Raw genomic sequence first — 14,252 nt, 5'->3', positions numbered from 1 at the left:
TTGGAACTCTTGGTTTAATAGCTTTCTTGTGAGAAGCAATCCTCTATCAGGGAAATCATGATAGGAAATACAACTTAGAAATATCGTATCAATTGGGAGATATATACTCCGTATGCAGGAGCTATCGGAATGTTGCTACATAGAAATGGAAAGTTCACAATTGGGAAGCTGACATCATCTCTTTTGTCGTAAAGTTATGTTTTCAACAGATCCTCATTCAATTTCTAAATCAAGATATAAGGCAAGACTTAACTTTTTCTGTAGTATCCTTTATCTCTAGTTCGATGGGATAGATTTGTTCAACATAGTCACCAAATTTTGCATTATTTAGTAAGAGAACATCATCTAAATAGCGGAATGTAAAGTTAAATGATATTGCTAAATTCTTATCTTTCTTGCTAAGAAGTTCTTGTATGAAGTCAGCCGCATAATAATAAAGAAACAAGTCGGCAAGAAGAGGGGCACAATTGGTTTCCATTAGAATTCCGACAGTCTACTGAAAAACACGTCCTCCAAACGTAACACGTATGTTGTCAATCAAGAAATCAAGCATCTTGATCAGTTTTAGAGGGTTTTTTGTTTAAATCAGAGTGATTCTTTACAAAGTAGGATTTATCCCTCCCTATGACAAGATACTTGTATCGACTTTCGCCATTGTTTTTAATGAGACAAAGTAATACCAACTCTTTCAATTTGTCTTTTAGTTTGGAATGGGGAATACTTGTGTAAAGTGTAGAAAAAGTCAAATGTTTTAATACATTTGCAAGATGAGAAGAGTCTTAGATTGTATGTACTCTAAAAGATCATTGGATATTTTTAGTATCCACATCTGATTCACAATAACTTTTTGGAGCCCGGCTTTGATTGTTGATAAAATAGATGTTTATAATTTAGAAAGAGGTTTTGTGGAGCACTTGGTAGACCCAGCAATATACCGTTTCTATAGGTGACGAATACCACTATGTAATGGAATGCAGCAGTCTCCTGACATCTGAACACTACTTATTGACAAGAAATACCTAACGAACTGTAATGTTTTAAAATTTAATGCTCTTATGAACCAAAAACAGAAAGCTAAACTTCGAAAATTGTACCAATTTATTAGAACTATAAATGACAAACTGGATTCTCTCTGATGTTAACCTGTCGGCTATACTGATCATACCGTTGTAAAAAAAACTCATATTTAATGCTTCCCCAACAAATGTACAATGCAATGTAATGTAAATTAATATGTTTTTCTGTATACCTTAGTCCAACTTCGATGATACCAGAATAAAATGATATATAGTTTGTAAGGACACTTATACAGTTTAGGTATCCAATACAGTGATGGAAGATCCAGTTCTTCATCTTTGGTTGAAATTCCAAAGGAACATAGAACAGAACTATGATTATCCAGAATTTCCTCTTTGGTAAGTGTCGTGAGGGTATATGTTGAGTCTCCAAGTGAATTGTCTATACCTATTTCATTTATCAAGCAGTTTATGTAATGATATAAACTCTGATAAAAAAAAGTAGGTGTGAGAACACTAACTTTGATTTCCCGTATAAATTATGAGAGACGTCACATGTTGAGCAGGATCTGATCATCCTTTCAGAGCACTGAACAGATGCTCAATTCACTAGCAATTTAACATAAAAGTCTAATTTTACTAGAAGTTAAGTTGATCTGAATTGTAAATCTATAAATGTCGTCTACTGATTAGAGTGTAACCTTTGCAGATTGGTTTACGTCGGTGAAACGAAAGGAAGGCTAAACAAACGTATGTGCGACCAAAGATCAGATATTACCCTCAATGCAAACGACATTCTGTACCACCATTTTAATCAGCTTGATAATTCCATCGTTTCTATGACAGTTCGTATGACCGGAAACATATACCACAACCCTGAAAATCCTCAACTAGTAACGCCTCTCCGAAGACAAAAAGAGGACTACTGGATTCGACAAATGGGAACTGCGACACCATATGGTTGCAATGACAAAATTGATTGTATAGGTTTTCCATCTAGTCCTTCCTGTAGCTCGGTGAATGGGATGAATATTTTCAACTCTACTCCTCGACATAGTCATGGTCATCGTCATAATACATCACCTACGTTGCATGATGTCTCTATTAATGACTTGATGCTATTTATACAAAAGCTGTTAGGTATTCATCACATTCGCACGAAACTTTATTCATTACCCCTTTCAAAACTTCATTCTTTGTTCAATTTATGTTTGGAAACCACTGTTACTAACCCTCATTCAAACCAATACAAACTTACAGCTATCATTTCGGATATTGCAAATCGTGCTAAAGGATTATATCAATATCTTGAATCAGATCGAAATAAATGCCTGTGGAATATAATTTATGAAGTTATGTCCTTATTGTGAGTGCCTTCACACCTACATTTCTCATCATAGTTAAATGAAATTCATGTCATAGGTTATCAATATCTGCTTCTATTGTTAATTTTGATATGAGCAATGCACAAATAATAATTATAAACTCATCATTAAAGATACCAGGCATATAAATTGGTATGTCAGATACACGTTTATCTACTTAAGACTTATAGTTACACAAAAAAAACCATAGAAAACTAAAGACTAGACTAACACGAACTCCACCAAAAACTGGTGGAGATCTCAGTGCTCTGAAAGGGTTATAAAATCACGCACCACATGTGACGTCTCTTATGTTGCTCGTGTAAGTACACATCTGGTGATAAATCTAATTTGGAAGGTCACATTCGTGGATAGGAGGACGGGGTTGTTACGATAATTTGAACATATCCGTCGTCATCTGAAACATATTTCATAACGGTCAACCTAATCATGTTGGCACACGTCAAATTATAGAGGAACTCTTAATTTAATAGCTGACTTGTAAGCAGAAACCCACTAGCATGGAAATCATAGTAGGGTATGTTAACTCTGAAATATCGTATCAAATGGGAAATTAATTAATATTCAATATGAAGTCACTACAGGAATGCTGCTGTGTAGAAATGGAAAGTTTAATATTTGGAGGCTGCAATCATCTCTTTTTTTTTCTTTCAATTGATTTATGACTTTCGAACAGTGGTATAATACTGTTGCCTTTATTTGTGATACAGTTTTGTTCTCAACCGATCCTCATTGTCCATTTCTAAATGTTATAGTTCAAGATATTTGGCAGACTTAACTGCAAGTTTGTTGAAATAAATGCCAATCTTTGAACTATTGAGTAATTATAAGAGGACATCTTCTATATAGTGAAGACTGGAGTTAACGGATAATGCTAGATTATTTTCATTCTTCTTAAGAAACCGGTACGAAATCATCTCAAATCACCATTTGCCAGTGGCGGATTCAGGTCGCCGCGCCCCCTAAAATTTGCAAATCATGGGTTGTCCTCAGCTTATTAAAGAATATTCGATTATTTTGCCTCAAATGAATTCGGTATTTTTGATCTTTTACTTTTTACGCATGTTTTGGGTTCCATGGAGACATTGTCTTCTGAAACTGACAGCCCATAAGAATTGATAAGAAAGAATGGTGGTCATATATATGTAAGCATTATTAAAGACATTGAAAATATGTTAATGAGACAATGAGACAATACAATAATCCAACAAATTATTTAAACACATATTTTGAAAAGATAATTGACCACATAGGTTTGGTTATTTTTTTTCAAAACAATAGAAGTGAATCATAAGTGTGTATACTTCTTCATTAAGATCACACATGATGCAGTAAACTTAAGTCATTTGAGTCACTGTACTTTTGATAATTAACTAAAAGTACATGTATGTCTTTCACATATGCTTGTCAGGAAGGAAATTGATGTTTTTGGTATAATCAATTACTGTAGCATTTTTTTTTTGTATAAAGACGAACACGTTTGTACATATTTTAAATTTCAACAGCATTGATAGCAAATATTTTATGTATATTTTTACTAATTTTTTTTTCGGTAGCACAATGAATGATTGATTTTATGAATATTTTTCCTGTAACAATGCACTTTATATCATTAAATATATAAGATATTATTTGCAGAAGTACAGACTAAAATGATAAAAAAAAGGAAAGGAAAGAGACATGGTTTGAACTTCATGAGTCCGAAACGCTTTTGTAGATTTACCTTTATCAGGAACGCTCAAAGCCGAATATTTGAAAGCAAAGGATGCATAAGAATCAAAACATAGTGATGGGGAATATTTGGGGGAAAATGTATCCTTTGAATACATGTATACAAACGATACTTTAATCAAAATTGAAAGAAGGTTAGTTTGATAAAGGAAACAATTGTACAACCATTGGATTTTGAACAGTTGTTCATTTATTCTTTCATTTAATTTATTTTTGGTTTTGTCAATGGAAAGTTTGGTGCTGATTCAAATGCTAAGTCCTACAACAAACAATTTGAAATAATGTTATTTAAATTTTCATGGAAATTCCTTCATAGATTGAAACAGGATGTTGTTATTATATTTCAACTCTGCAACCACCTGGTCTATTTGACAACTCTGCAATCATCTAATCCATTCGTCAACTCTTTAACCACCTTGTCCATTCGTCAACTCTTTTACCACCTTGTCAATTCGTCAACTCTGCAACCACCTTAAGCTTGTTCATTCTCCAACTATCTGCAATCACGTAATCTATTCTTCAACTCTTTAACCACCTTGTTCATTCGTCAACTCAGAAATCACCCAATCCATTCGCCAACTCTTTAACCACATTGTTCATTCGTCAACTCTGCAATCAACTAGTCCATTCATCCAGTCATTCGTCACCCTTTTGTGGGCAGACGAACTTCATATTTAGTCGGTACCTTGGCAGTGATAAGTTGTAAATGTTCTTTTGGTAACTGTCAGACACCTACTTTTTGTTTGTAAACATTTCAATATACTTTGTTTATTTAACGATAGAATTGTGTGTTATAGACTACTTGAGTACAACACGTGCTAAACAGTATGACTGCATTTTTTGTCAGCAGTTGAACATACACAACAAAATGTAACACTTTTGGATTTCTCGAACACCTTATTCGTGTTTTTTTTATACTTCGGATTCAAAGGACAAATATATATATAGCACAACAAAATGTGCATGCTTGTTGATAGTTCTTATTGGAATCGTATTTGAATTTTTCTGGAGCTGGGTCTACAGCAAAGTAACAACTGTAAACCCGGATCCCTTTACAATTTTATTTCAGTTGTTTGCTCAAATTGCAATGCAAATCTAAAGCACGCATCAATGCTGGGGTGAAATAAAATGAAGATCACTTGACTCATCTTTACCGTTATATGGCTTTTTAAATTCAAGTCAAAGTTCAGTTATAAGTTTGAAAAAAGTAGAAAAACAAAATACCAAACTCCGAGGAAAATTAAAAACTGAAAGTTCCTTAACCAGACGGCCACATCAATAGCTCACAAACATCACACGAATAGAAAACAACATCCGTATCACATTATTGGTGCATGCATTTCCTGCAAGTAAGCCTTTATCGTTACAGAGTGCACATCTAGAGGAGAATGATAACCTCCCCATCTGACATTCATTTCATTCTTTTTAAACAATGGCTAAATGTTTTATTGCAGCTCGGTTTAACATTATACTTAGTCCAGACATGGACTATCATTTATAGGGTACCTTTCTGTAAACTTAATGGTTATCGTATGTTACATATTCAAAACACTGAGGATTTCTGCCCCTAGGTATATATTGCATAAACACCAACCTCCTGTTCAATTTTATATACAGAGGATTCATTAATATTCGTTGGATACCAATTTTCGTAGTTTTTGCAGGTACAGGTAAACCACTAATTAAGTTATTCCAAGAATTACAATTTTATTTCTTAAGGAATGTATGCAGCCTTTGCCAAAACAACGAAATTAAAGAAGTCCATGAAATCCACGACAATTGGTCCCCACGAAAATAAATGAATCCATGATGATCTTAAATTACAGGCCTTGAATGATGGTGGAATTAATGTTTAATATATATAGAAAGTGATATTTATTCTGATATTTCAGAGTATAATGCATCAGATTGTTAATTACCAGTATATTCAAAGCAGAAAAGACATCTCCATGTAACTATAAATAAATGTGTTTTAATAAAATAGATCATTTCCTTATTATTCTAATATGATTTAAACTTTCATTTGCTGTGTCCAAATGACTCTTTGCAACTCTTATACTTATTCTTTTCTTTGTTAAGACCCTAAGATTTGATAGAGAAGCATGGAGGAAGTCCTTTTCATCCAACTTTATTTAATAAACTGAGGACAATCTGTCGAGATAGTAATTGATGTTTGTGACTCTTAGGCATATTTATGAACAGTTTACCATTCATTATTCATTTCATATCATGTTCATTTTTTTCAGATACTATTAAATAAAAAAGTTTTTGATAAATTAAACGCTTGAAAGGTTTTACCTCATGTCATTATGTAAACTTTACGGCAGTTGAAGGCAACTATTCCACATCATAAATACAACAATATGGATTTGTTTTTATATATCTGACGCATGGTCCCGGTCAAAGAGACAGCAAACAAATAACGGAATCGAATTGCCAAACGGATAATGCACTAATACGAAGATATTGTAACCCGTGTTGTTGACACATTTGTATTCAACATTAGATAAAAAACATATTTAAAAAAAACACAATCTGTTTTTTCATTCACTGAATTAAGGAGAAATGGCCTATTATACTATTATACTGTTGCCTTTTGTTAGCTATTATTCGTGTTTCTTTGTCAATTGTGTTGTCCTATTGATTTGTATTGTAGTCCTGAAATGTTATGTTGTCATTTTAATGTTATATTTCACATGGCCATAAAAGAGGGAGGGTTTGCATGCCACAAAACCAGGTTCAACCCACCATTTTTATCTTTAAAAAATGTCCTGTACCAAGTCAGGAATATGGTCATAGTTATATTATAGTTCGTTTCTGTGTGTGTTACATTTTAACGTTGTGTTTCTTTTGTGTCGTTTGTTTCCTCTTATATTTGAGTGTGAATTCACATTATTATAAATAAAGGCAACAGTAGTATACCGCTGTTCAAACTCATAAATCCATGGACAAAAAAACAAAATTGGGGTAACAAACTAAAACTGAGGGAAACGCATTAAATATAAGAGGAGAACAACGACACAACACTACAATGTAACACACACAGAAACGGACCAAGACGTGTCACGGTACTTTTCTATCCCAAATTCATTTATTTAGTTTTAATGTTATATTTGTTATTCGCATCGGATTTTGTCTAATGTTTAGTTCGTTTCTGTGTGTGTTACATTTTAATGTTGTGTCGTCATTGTCTTGTATTTAATGCGTTTCCCTCGGTTTTGGTATATGACACGGTCTTGTTTTTGTCTATCGATTTATGAGTTTTGGACATCGGTATACTACTGTTGCCTTTATTTATACTTCTGTCTTAATAAATGATAAAGCATTTCAGCTCGAAACTTTTAGGTACACATGACCATATAGACTGGGATAGATGTTGCTGATACTTCTCGACTCTTTTATGGTAAACTAATTGTTATCTCGCCTCGATGAATGTATGGAGACCAGATTTTAGGGTGCTGTTTCCGTAGGTAGCATTCGCATCATGGATTTGGTAAAGTTTTCGATCAGGTCACTTAGATGAGAACCACTAAAGGTTAGTCATTGATTTTGTATGTAGTTGAATGAGAGTTGGCATATCTTTTTTTCCATGGGATTATTTGGTCTTGCCCCTATAGTCATTGTCTAGTAATAGAATTATTTAATTTGAAACTTTTGCTTTGAAAAAAATAAAATCACAAAAGTACTGAACTCCGAGGAAAAATCAAAAAGATTGTCGCTTATCAAATGGCAAAAAAAAAAGAAGCTCAAAGACAGCAAATGAATGGATAGCAACTGTCATATTTCTGACTTGGTACTTAATACATGTGTACCACCTGATAAGTCAATGATATTTGAATTTGTATTGGCACATGTCAATTCCATGGAGATTATTTCGAGTCCCGTCCCCTCAATCATTGTCTACCGACTTTAAATCTTTTACATAGAGTTCTTTTGGTAATTGGATGTTTTGTAAAATTTACATGTTAAAATACTTTCTTTTTAATTTCAAAATTTACATAGCTATAAAAATACAAACAGGAGAGAATTATATCCGTATCAACAATTTATTTGATGTGCAAGTGTTTTTAGTTTTGTTATAGAGGACTCAAACGGCACCTTTGAACCAGGTTTCTATTCACATATCGTTACTACCACGGCATCAGAAAATACATGAATAGTCAATCACAACAGAGTATTAATAAGGGGTATAATCTGAAATATATACTCATTTGGTTATATGATTTTAAAATATGCTGATTTCAAACTGTATTTGACATATCTTCAGTAATATTATCAATTATACTTAACCTTGAAAATAGGTTTCCTGACTACTTCCCGATTTTTAATGACATATATAAAATGCGTGTTTCCTGATGCTGATGTGGTGAAATAAATCCCTCTTAAAATTGTTGTTAACTACAGCTGTTTCAGAAATTTTTCTTGTTCTTGTTACATACATGTCATAATTGTGAACCTAGATATTATATAATCCACTTGAATATATAAATTTATCAATGAGAGAATTGAAAACCCGTATACTATTAGTCCTGAATATGATGACATTTAGGTCTTGGTATATATTTATACAATGTAATGATAAATATAGGGATAATATGCAATATAGTATGTCCCAGAATAAAGTGACCATGCTAAAAGTAAAATCACAAAAATACTGAACTCCGAGGAAAATTCAACTCATTAAAAAAAAAAAACACCCAACGACATGCAACAAAAAATACTCGTTTGTCATTAATAATTCGTAAAGCTAATGGTCAATTTTGATTGTAAGCTTTTTTCTTTAGTTAACCATCATTGTTAACAAGGGTGAATGAACTACTCAGGTTTCTTTCTGGCAATACTATATATCAAATTTGTTTTTCACATACTGGTGAAAGTAAACATATTCTTTTATTTGTTTTACGTCTATCTCTGGAAGTAATGATGAGAATGTCTGATTCATATGCAAATCTAGAGACATACATACTATAAATGTCTGTGCAATCCTTTTTTTTTCATTTCGAAATTCAAGTATTTCTCTTGTGTTCAGTTTTACGTTATTGCAAGGAAAATCAGTACACTGAACACGTACTGAAAAAAAAGACCTTCAAAAGGTTATAGATTCTCGTCTGATTATCCAACACAGACATCGCAAAAAATTTAAAAAAAACATTGGAAAAAGTTGTATTAATTTATGAATGATAGTGTTGTACTTTTAGGAAAACATACATTTGAATAAATAGGAATATGCAGCATTGAGAAATTTTAATGCAACAAATATAAGTATAATCAAGGATTTTATAGTTTTTTCTCTCGGGATATTCAGTCACTGTCACACATACCATTTTTTTTTCTACAGGTTAAGTTTAACGAGACTAATTTGTCACGTCATCTATTATGTTTTTTTGAAAGGCAAAAATATGAATATCAAAAGATGATCTATGGGTGCTTTACACTAAATCCATCACTTTCAAAATTAAATTTAATGCAGAATACTATATCTACAATCGTAAAAGGATTCATTTTCTATAAGTCGATATTAATAGACGAAATAAATACCATCAAAACCATATAGAGATGCATTACAAAATTGGTATACAACTGTTTTCTGGTAATGTATTTCAAATTCTCCAAATTGAATGATTTTTGTTTATATCACGACGAGTTTTTAAACACGATGAACATAATTAGTTGAACTAAATCTACAAAACTGTATATTGCACAAGGGCCATTTTCAAAACATTTACAATTTCACTAAAATTTACTGAGCCATGGCTTAGTATGTTTACTATGGCATTTTAACATTATTAAATCTTATTTTGGAATTTGCCTAAAGACTCATGAAAAGAGCAGTTTTAGGATATTTATGTAACAAGGTGATTAAAATAATTCATAATTATACCACAATTTCTATTAGAAGTAACGATATGTTTAATTCTTTTTCAGAAGAAAAAAATATTTATTTCGGTGTAGCATTACCTAAAATGCGCCATAACACAGGTAAAGTTTGTTTTATTTTTTAAAAACTGTCTGCAATAGACATGAATAGCGCTGATGAGACCAACTTTTATTTTATGGATATATCATATATGTTAAAGTGTTACAAAATACTTTTCTTAATTAGACTTCAAATTCCACAAGGTTTCGCCATCAAAGAATATCGGGGTCAACTTAAGAACTATTACCAGCATCTTTTCGAGTATATCTGAAATATATTCAGCTCTTTGAATATTTGACACTTTTATCTATTTTGTCTGTTTCTTTTCTTAACACATCGTTGTCAATATGATGGAATGCTATGCGACTGTCATACAGTAAGAGGTTAAGCTGTCTATAAATTTTGGTTTAATCCACCATTTTCTACTTAAGAAAATACATATACGACAGTTATTGTGTATTCGTTTGATGTGTGTGAGCTTTTGATTTTGCCATTTGATTTGGGACTTTCCGTTTTGAATTTTACTCATAGTTTGGTATTTTTGTTATTTTACTATTTGCATATATGATCTTCAAATGTCTATCAGGGTTAGGTTAATAACATTTGTGGTTCAAAGTTTGAAAAACAGTACTATATATATTTAAGAATATTGTACTTACCAGCTACCTTGTTAACCAGTGCACTGAATTAACATGATCAAATATGATACATTGTATTTGTAAATGTCAACCAATAAAATGGTAATTGTGCTAAAACTGTAAGTAAGGTTGCAGTCTCCTTTGTCGAAGTTGACCTCATATTGTTGCAAACGTTCTGTTTAGGGGCTGTTAATTTATATACGTTTGGTCACGAGCGTACATGGTGTAGTTTATCGTTTCAAGTGAACCTCTTTGTTTTGAGGTGTTTAAGGGCCATTCTCATGAATCTGTTTTACCCTTTTCAAGTAACGTTGCTCTGTTTAGTCTACCTTCTTTTCGGAAGTTACGTTATCTTTAAAAAAAATTATAAAATGTCATTTGATATGCATTCGATGTATGCACAGAAAACAATACCTTTATTACTTTTTAGATATTTAAATAGAATTTTGGCATGATTGAGGTTAAACAATCAATTGTGTGTATCTTCTGGAAAATGTCTAATCTTTCACTAAAAAGAAATCAACACATTTTTAGACTGCACCATTTTGAGGGAAGACTTTAAAGTTTTTCTTAATTTCAGTCATAGATGTATAAAGCCATATCTATACCATTTTGTTCCTTTCGAATTGATAGATGCTTCGTGTAGTTTTTATACTTTTACAATCTTCTTAATGACGTATGAATGCAAATATAGGTAACCGCACTGTCTTCAACCGAGAGCAAGGTCATATCGTAAAGTAAGCTTAAAAAATGTAGAACAATTCAAAGGAGTAACCAACGGCTTGATTTATGCTGAATCAGTTAAACGAAAAACACATATGACAGATATCAACCAATGACAAACAATGGATTCCTCATTGAAGAAACAAAAACACCAAACATTGTATAAGAAATAAAAAGATTTTGTATAATTGCCAATGAGACAATCCATCATAGCCCAAAGGACAAGGATGTAAAAAATTAGAGGTCACTGTATGGCCTTCAACATCTATATAACCCATACCTTATATAAGCTTTTCAAGACGCACTATATCAAAATATGAGCAATTTAAAAGGGAAAATTATTGACATGCTTCTAGGTAAATACATACAGCAAATCAATGTTCCTGGCAGACAATTACCACTGCATCACAGGGTTCTTGCTTTGCATCGGCCATAACGAAAATTGCGGGGTTAAACTAAGTTCTGAGCGCTCAAACTTTCCTATAACATGGGACAGTTGTATAGCAGCACAACATACTAATAAACTGTCAATGAAATGCAAAATGAAAAGAGTTCTACTCATCACATCGGTACTAAGCACGAAAAAAATGTACAGAGTGACAATGACCCAAAGTATGGGCATAAGAGTACTTGCACTTACTGAAAGGTAGTTCAAAGTCCAATTTCAACAAACAATTAAACCATGTTCTTCCACACAAAAGTATTAATCAGTAACACTCCTTAAGTATTAAACGCATTTACTATCTAAGACAATAACAATCAAAACCAAGGAGTAAACAAAGACTCATAAAACCAAAGGACATTCACATCAACAGTTATAAATAATAATTAAGAAATAACACGAACTCCACTAAAACCCGGGAGTGAAATCAGGTGCTCCGGAAGGGTAAGCATTTCCTGGACCGTATACGGCACCCATCGTGTTATTTCTTTGTTCAGTTCGGTAATGATGGAAGGTAATAATGACTGAGGAAAAATATCAGATATGATTTCTGACACACTTTTGTCATAATGGCCAATCAGCTCATGATGGCGACCGTAAATTTTCTTGAGTGATGACCTTAATTTGATTGATTCATAGCCCTGTCTTAGCAACTTTTAGGAAAGCAGTATTTCTCGTTCAACAAAATCAACGTCCTTTGAGCTAGCTCTAGAGTAACGTATAAATTGAGACACATATACTCCAAATGCTGGTACCGCTGGAGTCAATGTTAGCAAAGGACAATATTCAAAGATCTAACTACAATATTAGATTTTATACTTTCAGTAAATTTAAATTTCAATAATTTCAATTTGTATCCATCTGATTCGTCAGCTTTTATCAATTGATTTTAATAGCTTGTTCTTATGTTAAACTGTTACACAATCATGACCCCTGTCCAAGGTTAGGGAAGGGTAAGAATTCCGCTAACATGTTTAACCCCGCCACATTCGTAAGTGAATGTCCCAAGTCAGGAGCCTGTAATTGATTGGTTGTCGCGATCGTTTGTTGCTGTGTTGGATACTAGTATTTGTTTTTCATTCATTATGTTGTAATTAATTTAGTTTTATATATATCAAAGATGTCTACAGGTACAGCTAACAAACCACATATCTGCATCTATCTAGTATTGTTTCAAACGATTAAAAAGAGACTTGATAGTTATCCCTTTAAAAATGTATACAGGACACAATAATTTAACAACAACCGTACAATTGTTTTTTTATAACATAACCACAATGAAATTTTGCTCATACACAATTGAAAAATATATCCGTTCAAAGGATATGTCTTACAATGCTGACTTAACACAACATTAAAATAATGTAAAACATGTAAATAAGATGTTTCTTAGTTTTATTTTGGGTGGAAAGTTTAACATGTTACACGTTTCCCAAAGGTAAGAACATTAAGCATAATGATTTATATGTTCTATAGAATGCAATGTGTCAATTCATTTTTTTTATTGCAGACATTTTGAAAATAATTTTAAGAAGAACGTACATTTGTAATTTGATGCATGCACACAAAGAATTGCTTTGTGAACACTAATTGATTTGTACAATTTTTGATTTATTCATATGCGTTGAAAATTTTAAACTGAATGCGCTTGTATCGCATGAATTAAAGTAATTTATACTTGCAGGTGTGCAATTAATGTCTATAAATTATATGAAATTGTCATACCTTGTTGTGAATTCACCCCATTCACATTTTTTAAGCATTCTAACTAATCAGAATATGGTCTTCCCCAAATTCATTACTACAAACGATATCCGAGACCTTATTATTGTCAGATAATAAGCGTAGTTCGTAGAATTTATTATATTAATCCCTAGTTTTATCAAGAACATTCATAACTTTGATTTTTATACAAGAGTTCCAATGTGAATTTCCATAAAATGTATCAAGGATAGTGTTGTTTTAGATAAATCACGATTTATAAAGACTCAGGTTAGTGAAAAGACGTAGTGGTATGAACTAATATGAAATAATATTTGGTAATTATTCAAAAGAAGATTGGACAAGCAAAAAAAATTATTCAAGGAAACTGTGAACTTTTATGGATAAAAAATCTCCAAACTGCCTATCAACTCAGTCGCAATGCTACAATGGTAAGCTTTTACTTTGATAATCCAGATACATTGATACTAAATGATGGTGCACAGTTTAATTCCTACTTATCACTTTGTAATAATATATCCATATTTACTCCCCTAACAAAGGAACTCAAATAACCAGAGCTTTTTGTAACCACAAGCTTTCCCTCATACAGACCGATATTAAAATTATCAACATTTTTTTCAACTATTAAAATATGCAATAATATAAAAAAAAAATCATAGCTTAGTGTTGAATTCA

General features: G+C 32.1%; 1 protein-coding gene across 3 annotated transcripts in view; it reads left to right on the top strand.

Moving 5' to 3' along the window:
- The first annotated feature begins 13,143 nt into the window (after positions 1 to 13,143).
- Positions 13,144 to 14,252, top strand: part of LOC139488258 (protein dimmed-like) — a 40,215-nt gene continuing 39,106 nt past the window's right edge. For 2 of the 3 annotated variants that reach the window (XM_071273756.1, XM_071273754.1), the window contains exon 1: positions 13,144 to 13,290. The gene's annotated coding sequence lies outside the window, so the exon portion shown is untranslated. Of the gene's footprint in view, positions 13,291 to 13,818; positions 14,006 to 14,252 lie in introns of those variants that run through there. The other variant, XM_071273755.1, reaches the window with a different exon arrangement.

The sequence above is a fragment of the Mytilus edulis genome, chromosome 9 (assembly GCF_963676685.1).
Source record: "Mytilus edulis chromosome 9, xbMytEdul2.2, whole genome shotgun sequence".
Taxonomy (NCBI): domain Eukaryota; kingdom Metazoa; phylum Mollusca; class Bivalvia; order Mytilida; family Mytilidae; genus Mytilus; species Mytilus edulis.
The sequence above is the reverse complement of the archived record's forward strand: the minus strand, read 5'-3'. Positions and strand labels throughout refer to the sequence as shown.